This window comes from Leptonotus elevatus, chromosome 13 (assembly GCF_054856555.1).
Source record: "Leptonotus elevatus isolate MCC_2025b chromosome 13, RoL_Lele_1.0, whole genome shotgun sequence".
NCBI classification, from domain to species: domain Eukaryota; kingdom Metazoa; phylum Chordata; class Actinopteri; order Syngnathiformes; family Syngnathidae; genus Leptonotus; species Leptonotus elevatus.
The window spans coordinates 13642563-13652390 of record NC_141251.1 but is presented as its reverse complement, the minus strand read 5'-3'; the positions used below and the strand labels follow the sequence as shown (position 1 = coordinate 13652390).

General features: G+C 36.7%; 1 long non-coding RNA gene across 1 annotated transcript in view; it reads left to right on the top strand.

Annotated features, from left to right (window-relative positions):
• The first annotated feature begins 676 nt into the window (after positions 1 to 676).
• LOC147163910 (uncharacterized) overlaps positions 677 to 9828 on the top strand; it is a 71655-nt gene continuing 62503 nt past the window's right edge. Inside the window, exons 1-2 of the long non-coding RNA XR_015096954.1 lie at positions 677 to 823; positions 1115 to 1273. This is a non-coding gene — a long non-coding RNA (uncharacterized LOC147163910). The remainder of the gene's footprint in view (positions 824 to 1114; positions 1274 to 9828) is intronic.

Here is a 9828-nt window from a genome sequence, read left to right as displayed (position 1 = left end):
AAACACGTTTTTTTTTGCCCCAAATTTAAGCTTTCAACAAACATGCACTAAAATGTCAAAGTAATGACCAGTACATGTAGACAGCATTTGTAGACACCAGTTTATACAGTTAAGCAGCAAAAAAAAAAATATTTAGTGTTGAGTTATGCTTTAAATAAATGTACTTAAAATAACATTTAAAATAATCCCCAAAAGCTCATGCATTAAATGAATTACCAAAGACTAAAACGAAGGACATTTTTGTAAACATAAAATGTAGTTTGTTATCTTTCTTTTTTTTAAAAAGCATTTTCGTTTAAAAATTTATTTCTTTTTGATTTTAGTTTTAGTTTTTTCATTCATTTTTGTTAACTAAAATAACCTTGTGCTCAAGTAAATCATGGTGGTACACTACATCTCGACGCCAGAGCCAGTTAATTTTAAATGGAGGCAATAAATACAGATTTTCTCTTGAGAGTTTTACCAGGTTGTAGAAGGTACAGCTATATTTGCAAGAGCAGCATTAAACAGCAAATTAAAATGAAAGCAATGTGCTCATCTTTTGCCTCGGGGCTTGCCTACGTTCCTCTACAATATCTTCTTCCCCTCTCTTTTCACCTTCACTATTGGACAAACTGGTTAGAGCGCTGAATTGAAATCCTTTTCTTTCTTTTTTTTTCTTTTTTTTTTCCCAGAGGGCTCCCTAATTAAGAATTTAATTATGGCTGAGAGCGAAACATTGGCAACAAATCCCCCTCATGTTTTAAACATCTTTGGGCTCCTCATCTCTCTCCCACTCAGTCTGTACAAGCCGGTTCTCTGGAAGTTTTGAGGTGAACTGAAGGTAAGAAATGCACGAAGATGCTAATCACAAAGGCCAACACAAGAGAATTCTCCAGTGTGCATACATTGCATTCATGATCAAAGAGAGCCAAAAGCTTAAAAAAGATATTCAACACAATCCATGTTATTGTAATTTAGGCAAAAGTGCCTAAACACTCCAAAATAAAATAAAAAATGTATAATATTAGCAAATGTGAATGAAATAAATATTACTTTTCAGCTCAGTGGTGCTGTTATTACCATGCCTTGTCGGGTTTAGCAATTTCACTACTGTCCTCTCTTCATCATGCAGGTGTTCTCATCTCGTCTCAGCAGGCCAACCTTCCACACAAGCTATTTGTCACAAGCCGGTGTTTCACAGTATCATGACCTCCAAGTGTGTTTGCTGGGAATTGGGTGCTCGGAGCCAGCTGTGATTGGAAAGCTGCAGGAGGAAGAGGGTGTGATCAAGGTGAGTAATGGCTGCGCTCGGGTTCTGTGGTCAAATCTCTCTTACCAATCAATACAAGTAGTACAGTACTTCTGTTCTGTGGTCTAAATTCTTACATTGAGGTGATTGGGTGGGTTGGTTTGTATTAGAATGTACTTTATAACTACAATATGCAATGCAGTACTGACAAAATATTGGGATGCTGTACTTGTACATCCATCGCAGTAAGCAAAATTATGGAGTGACCCCCCCCCCCCCCCCCCCTCCCCCATCCTGCAGCTATAACATGACTTTCAAGGTTGGTGTGTCATTGAGATTTATGTCTATTATTTTGGAATATCACTCGTGAGGTCATAGGTCAAAAGAGCCAGGGTCACTATCTCTATTCCAGTTCATCCTCAAGGTATTTGATGGGGCTATCAAAAGTAATCGATTAATCGACAAGTAATAGATTATCAAATTAATCGACAACTAATTTAATAATCAAGTAATTGTTTGGAGCCATTTTTAAAATTTAAAATTGTCCGATATTTTGATGACACCATATCAACAGTAATTGTTTACTGATTTCCATGGTCCTTCATTAAGGAAGATTATCTTCTGTGTTTAATCAAAATAAGACATTTGCAAATATCTGTTTTTACTTTGGAAAACAATGACCGAACTGATAACATAGTACAACATCAATCCCCCTCTTTAGAAAAATAAAATCTCTATACAAATACTAAGTATGAAATAAACACCAATCACTTGTTAATAAACAGTAATTAGGAAAAAAAAATGCTTTTGTAATACACTTTATTGCGAAATTAAAATGAATCTGATTAATTGACTGTATAATCAACAGATTAATGGATTCCAAAAATATTAGATAGTGACAGCACTAAATCACACCAACCAACTAATCAATCAAACAACCAATCAACCACACGTAGCAACAAACCGGCCACACCTACAGTCACCAAGTCAGAATCAATCACATGCTGCCGTCATGAAATTTACGTTCAGGTTCCAATCCAGTTAGTTATGAAATAGTTTCCCGATATACCGGTACTTAAATTTGAAATGGTTATACAGTAGAAGTCCACTTCTGTCCCTTAACCCTTTCAGGGACAGTGGTCACTACAGTGGACAGCCATTCAAAAGTTGCTTTTTACTATATGAATGAATCTTAAAAAATAAAAATAAAATTAAATCTGAAGTAAGTTATCATTAGTCATGTAGCTATGAAAAGGCTATCGTAAGATTTCCTCCCTGGTGAAAACATTGTCAATCCCCCATAGGTATTGCAATGGGCTGTAATCATAACAGCAAATGATTCCGGAATATATAACGTTAATAGAAAGTTAATGTTTTCATTACATACACCGCTGAGTCTTTGTCCTTAGGAACAATGTAACACTTTCCACCTGCAGGGGTCCTTAAATCGTAAACTGTTGGCTGTGAAGTTGATATGTTCTAAAGGTAGCAATGCACAAACTGCACAAATAAAACAGACAAACAGAAAGCCAATATAAACACAGCAAGTCTCAGAGCAACAATGAAACAAACTAGTTTTATATGGTGCAAACAAAAACACATTCACTCATATAGCCTACTATAGATGATTTGGCTGAGGCAGGTGGTCTTTAGCAAGGTTTTCTGCTGTCACCTCACAACTTGCAGGTCATCTGTTATGGTGACGCTCCGCTGCCACAAGTCAAATAATTTCCCAGGGGTCTGCTGCATATAATTCGGATTTAATTGGAAAGACATCCAAAGAGATAGGATAGAAGAAAAGTGAATGCAAGACTGTGACGCTGCATTTAATGTGTTGACTGTCATATATATAAATAGTAGTGTAATAGATAATAGATAAGATACTGTATGGCTGAACATTTACCATTGCATTTACAAATCAATCTGAAAAAGTGTTTACAAGGTACCAAGTAACGTAGTCATTGGTTAGCAGAGGTGGACATTCTGTCAGTACATCACCGGTTTTGGCGATGAATGGCAGGAAACTTCAGAAATTTGACAGATAAAGCATTAAGGAAGTCTGTCAACGCAGTGCCGGCCCAAGACTCCATGGGGCCCGAAGCAAAATTAGATTTTGGGGCCCCCTATCACCGCCAATAATAGTGATTATTGGCCATTCATACTCCTATAAACTCATTTAATGTTCTACTCTTTCATTATGAATACCCTTGTTTTGTTTTAATAACCTTGTAAAGCTTTTTGTGAAACTTGTTGTAGGTTGTAGTTTGTAGATTGCAAACCACAATGATTAAGGCCATCAAAGTAGACAATTGGTTTGCAAATTTTTTAGGCAAACCTTTGAAGTACTACAATATTAGCAAATTCAGCAAATCCCCTTCCTGGCCACACAGAGCCCCAAAGAGAAGCCTGTCATGCGTTAATCTGAAATTCAGCAACACGATCAGCATGGGACTAATTTACACTGAATGTCATTATATATATATATATATATATATATATATATATATATATATATATATATATATATATATATATATATATATATATATACACATATATATATATATATATATATATATATAAAATAAAAATAAAAATAATAATAAAATAAACAAACAACACAATTTGATGTATTATTTTTGTTTTGAATAAAATGCAACCGCAAATGTACAAAAAAGTAGGCCTACTTAAAAATTGATGTTAATGAACAGAAATAATAGAAACACGAAAATAATGTTTTATAAATATAATAGTTGAATAAAAAAGGAATCATTCTGGGAATTATTGCAAAAGTAAAAAATTTAAATGGGTGGAAAAATCTGAACAATAGACAGCAATCCAAACATTTAGCTCTATATTTTCCCTTGCCAGGAGTGAAAATAAACTCCTTGGTCTCCCTCTTTACGCAGTGCGTACTGCATGACTGACACAGACAGGTTAAGGAGCTCGACCATTTAGTGGGCGGGGTGGGGTGTCGCATGGAGAAAGAGAGAGAGATATTATAAATATTTGACAGTATGAGTCTCGCTCACTCTCGGGGCCCCTTGATGGTCACGGGGCCCCAAGCAGCCGCATAGTTCCCTTATGCCTTGGGCCGGCCCTGCGTCAACGTAATCTTCAATAACCGGATCAGTACCGACGGACCTCCTCAGTTTGTCACTGACGGATATGCCAAATTGTCCGAAATGTGTTTGGAGATGGCCGATGGCAGAGAACTGAACACTCAATTCACAGGCAATCATGTGGTTAGCAATCCTGTAGCCACTCAATTGCAAACGCTTTTGAAATTTTGTGACATTTCTGTCACATTATTTGGAATTGCGTAAATGCTGAGAACAGACTATACTAATTCTACCTCATTTTAATGTACATCTCATGTATTTGAATCAAACCAAAATTGTTAGATAATTGTGTAACTCAATTAGCAAAGCAAAATCCTGATGTTTCACTTTAAACTTGCTGAAATTCTCCTTCAGCTTTTCATGTAATATTTCAGCACAAAATTAAGATTACAGTTCAGCAAAAGCGGTGCATTCAACATTTATATTCAGTCACTTGGCGCCATTACACTCCTCATTTCTTAATTCCCATTTTTATTTCATTTATTCTCAGCCTTAGCTCCTCAGTATTCCCACCCAATTTGATCCAAAATTATATTCTCGTATTGAAATATCATTTTCTATTTGAGCCATTATTGATCACTTCAAACCCAAAATGATGAACCATATCCTTGTTGTGGATTTAGTGCAACGGATGCAGTGGGTGGCAGCAGTTTATCGCTAAGGACTTGGGCTTGGGCCCTGGGTGCCTTTGAGCAAGGTACCTAACGCCCTAGAAACTCTGATCTTTTGCAATTCGTCACTCACATCTCTCCTTATATACCTTAGTGTATAGTCTGCTTTTCTGTGTGGTGTGCAAGAAATATATACAACAGAGAGTAAACTGAAATTTCCCTTGAGGCATCATAATTGTATATTAGATTGAAAAGTAAATCTAGTAAATTCTGCGTTTTGGGATGTCTGTACAGAGTGTTATGCCTGCGTATTCTGGAAATAGCAGTCCCTTAACTGTGTATACAAGCATTATTTTTTTTGTGGAGGTCTCAGTCACTACGGGCCATTTAAAGTACATGGTATGCACTGTATGTATGTGTTTCAATAGAAACAACTTCTGCTGCCAATTAACGAAGAAAATAATATAAAGTGGGATCAGCTCATCTAATTATTCAGTTAGCACAGCAGCCAAAAATTGTGACGTCTAGCATTGCAATGAAACTCACAATTCACACGTTAGCTGAGGATACAGTAATTGGCAATACAGTGTCACAAGATGCTCAGGATTGACGACTGATAGCACAACATCTCTTTTTGTCCCCTCTAGCAAATGACAGACACTTCTGGAAATGTGCCGTGACAAATTCCTCTAATGATATGACAGCATTATCTTTGATGGCTGCACTTCCGTAATGAAGACGGTAAAGATCATTTAGCCCATTCTCCATGAATTACCACATATACCCCCATCCAAAAATTATTAGACTCTGAATATTTGGGTTTGACACCAAAGTGCGTACAACCTGTATATAGCTTAGAAAATGTTACTCTCACTGGGCTCATTATAACGTTGCACACAGTAGTAGTAGTAGTAGTAGTAATACTAACCATTTTAAATTTTATAGCAGTTTTATAGCAGTTTACTTTAAGCAGGGCGGACTGGCAATCGGGAATGTCATGAGTTTAGTGATTGACCTCACTGTTGCAATACTTTTTGAGGCGAATGTAGACTTTGGATATGAAGGTATTCTTTCATGAAATTAGGAACGAAAAGAAAGGTATCTGTGCCCTTAATTTGATCTATTAAACCATTCAAAAACGATATTAAATCTCCATAGGCTATGCTAAACTACTGTTAGTCTTAATTTGTCCCATTGTGTGCTGGAGTTAATTGTCCTTTTGTCCTGTCTTTGTCTTATTCTATCAAAAATGTTCAAATGGATCCTTGAGGCTGCTGCCGATGTCTTTTCTGTTCCTCCTTTCTCACACATTTCTCTATTTGCCGCCTTACTGCCTCCAGTAAGCCTCCTGCCATAAATGGCCTTCCCTCAACATCCCACAGTGCTTTCCTTTGCAGTTCACTTCCAGTTCTTCCACCTTGTTCTATTTCTCCACCCTAATGTAGTTAAACTTTCCTGCTTAGAATTCCAACATTGACATTTGAAACTTGAATTCAATGAAACGGATTATCTCAGTAAAACACAGAGGGGGAAATGTCACTTTTCCAAATAGTTTCCCAGATACATTCCCATTAAGTTTAACATGAATACATGCAAACAGTCCGAGTAATGTGAATCAGGTCTATGCAGTTTGCAAACTGAACAGCTTGAGTAGCCAGATTTGCGAACACGGTGAAGCACCAAGCTCCTGGCTGTAATGAACACTACAGATGTGTAGCGCAGCGGAGGAGAGGTACGCCAACGGCAATGTAAACAGCCGACAATTAGCTGCCTGGATGATGATTCCTTACTTCTGTTTAGTGAATACTGTACACGTGAGGAGGCCAGTATGTATGTCTGCTGCAGGGGCTCGTAAACATGCGCTATACATACATAATCAATGCAAGAACAGCCAACTTACTGATCCTTAAGGGAAGTGTGCTTCACTCTTGGTTTGAGTGTCTAGTATAAAGAATAAGAGTCTCTCAGCTGCCATGTTGTTGAAACGGCAAAGGTCGTACATGATATTCTTGGATGCTAGCATCCGATTTGTTTGTATTTTGGGGAATTTTTAATCATTGAAATGGAAATAATCCATTCCAGGATCAATTAAAATAGTTTGAACAAAGTGCAAATTTATTGGGGGATTTACCATAAGGCAAACCTAGGCAGTTGCCGAGTGTCTCACGTTACTAGAGGGTCCCATAAAATTCCTCGTACACTAATGGCCAATATAGTTTTTACTTATTTACACACATTAATTAGGTTTCTGATCCAAATAATTTCGCTAAAACGCCAGCAGAAGGCTTATTGTATCGTATGCCTATTCCCCCCCCCCCCCCCCCATAAAATTCCTCATACACTAATGGCCAGTATAGTTTTTACTTATTTACACACATTAATTAGGTTTCTGATCCAAATCATTTCGCTAAAACGCCAGCAGAAGGCTTATTGTATCGTATGCCTATTGCCCCCCCCCCCCTAAAATTCCTCATACACTAATGGCCAGTATAGTTTTTACTTATTTACGCACATTAATTATGTTTTTGATCCAAATAATTTTGCTAAAACGGCCAGCAGAAGGCTTCATGTATCTTGTAAAGCCGGGACATGTACGTCACTACCCTGGCTACGTGACATTTTAAAACTCATTTTAATTGAATTCATGTACTGTTGGACAGTTTATACAATGTTCATATATTTGTAGCATCACTTGTTACTCCTGTGAGTTGCAGCCAGCCTGTTTTTAGGCTTGTCATGATGCATTTTCCGAACTGACCCATTGATTTCTTTTTCAAAGTTTTGTCTTAAGAAGTCACCCAGCAAAGGAATATTCTTTATTTAAGCATTCAATCATTTTGGGGGTATATGGTTTTCGCTGAGCAAGAAGGGTTTGAAATATGTAACCAGCAACATAATTTACAGTGCTCAGTGTAAAAGAGTACACCCCCTTTGAAAAGTAAAATTTTAAACAATATCTCAATGAATACAAAAACAAATGGGAAAGTGTTTTATTTTAAGTAACACCCATTTATAAGCAACTGTCTGATTGACACCTGTGTAATGATTAATGAGACTCACCTGTAGACGCTTGTAGTCTAAGGCCCCGTCCACACGAAAGCCAGTTTCAATGTATCGTCACAAGTTTCTTACCGTTTAGGCTCCAGACTTGGCATATACATTTCAGCCGTTAAACATCCTAAGCGTCTTCTTTTGGACACACGCACGTCTTGAAATGCTTCTGTGTGTACGAGATTTGTTTGAGGAACGAAGAAAAAATTTGGGCTTTTTGGGCTTTGCTCCGGAGACGTTCGGTGGGGTAAACTAATTTTGCAACACCCTTATTTGAGTAAAACTGAAAATGTTGTTCTCTAAATCATATTATTAACCTTAGTTTCATGTTATAAGTCAAGCATATGTTATATAAATTTAATCTTGTCGTCATTTTGGAAATTGTTTTTGTGTTCATTGACATATTGTTCAAAGTGTTATTTCTCAAAGGGGATGTACTCATTTATGCTGAGCACTGTAAAATAGTGAAGTATTTGCTACAGAGATACAGCGGAGCAGACAAAATCCTCAAATTTCTACATTAGCACTTGAGTATACCACTGAATAAGAAGCCTTATACTGAGTTGTGTGTGTTTGTTTCACAATGAGACAGGGATGTTCTGTGAGAGTTCCAAAATTATGTCATGCAATTTTAAGGAAAAGTACTATATTGGGATTTATAGGTCTGCCTGTAAAATACAGATACTCAACAGTTGAGTATTGGTATTGGTCTGAAAAAAAAAATGCGGTATTGAACATCCCTATTTAAAATATATGTATCTTATATATACTGTATATTATATATATATTATTATATAAATGTTTATTTAAAAAAATGCCTTGCTATATTGCAGGACAAAAGTACTGGGTCTTACTACTTTTGAGTTATTGTCAGTACACTTACTGTGTGCTGTATATTCTTCAAGTTCTTCACTTAATATGCTTGTGTTGCAGTAAAACTTGACCGTTCGTCGTAATGTTAAACATTTGTACGGTTCCTTGACATAGTTGACTATATTGTATTTATCACAATGGTGCACTGACTAGTAGAAGTATCTTAAAATGTGTAAGAGGAAGATTGTCCGACTTGAGATGAGAGGATGACTATCACAATAAACGGACTCATTTTTCTGTACTTTTACAATTGTGCGTGTGACTATTACTTTCTCAGAAGCCTGAAATAACATTGGCGAAAAGACTGAATTCAAAGTAGGGAGAAAGGAAAAGAGGATGATTTGCCATCTGGATCTTTCCTGATCTCAGCCTCGGGCAGGACAAGCTGATGTAAAGAAATGTCCTTAGTATAGCTGTTCTAATCTCAAAGCCATTTATTGTGTTTCGTTTTAGTTCTTCATGAAACACATCGGCTCTATTTTTCAGAACAAACTGCTTTATAAATATCCTTCCAGATGAACGCCTTCATTCAAGCATATCTTTTTCTTTTTCTTTTTTCTTTAAATGTATCATTTGCAACATAGGACTTGGCCACTTTCACAAGCAATCAGTCAACAGTTATTGGAAAGATGGCATTACATTACAAACAAAAGCCTGTCGATCATGTAGTGCCAAGTCAGGACAGCACGCGCTTAATGCACCTGCAGATCCCGCTCATCACCTCTACAAGGGGTTGTTTTTGTTCATTAGCACAAGACAAAGCAACTTATATATAGGCGATAATAGCATTGCTCACTAATGAATGCATTATTTTGGTTATGAGAGAGTCATTCAACTATGTAGTAGAACTAGTAAGACATGCCTCATCTAGCGGTGGCTACAATTCTGCAAATAAAAAGGCAAAAAATAAAAACATCAAATTGTTTACCTGAGTCAATAT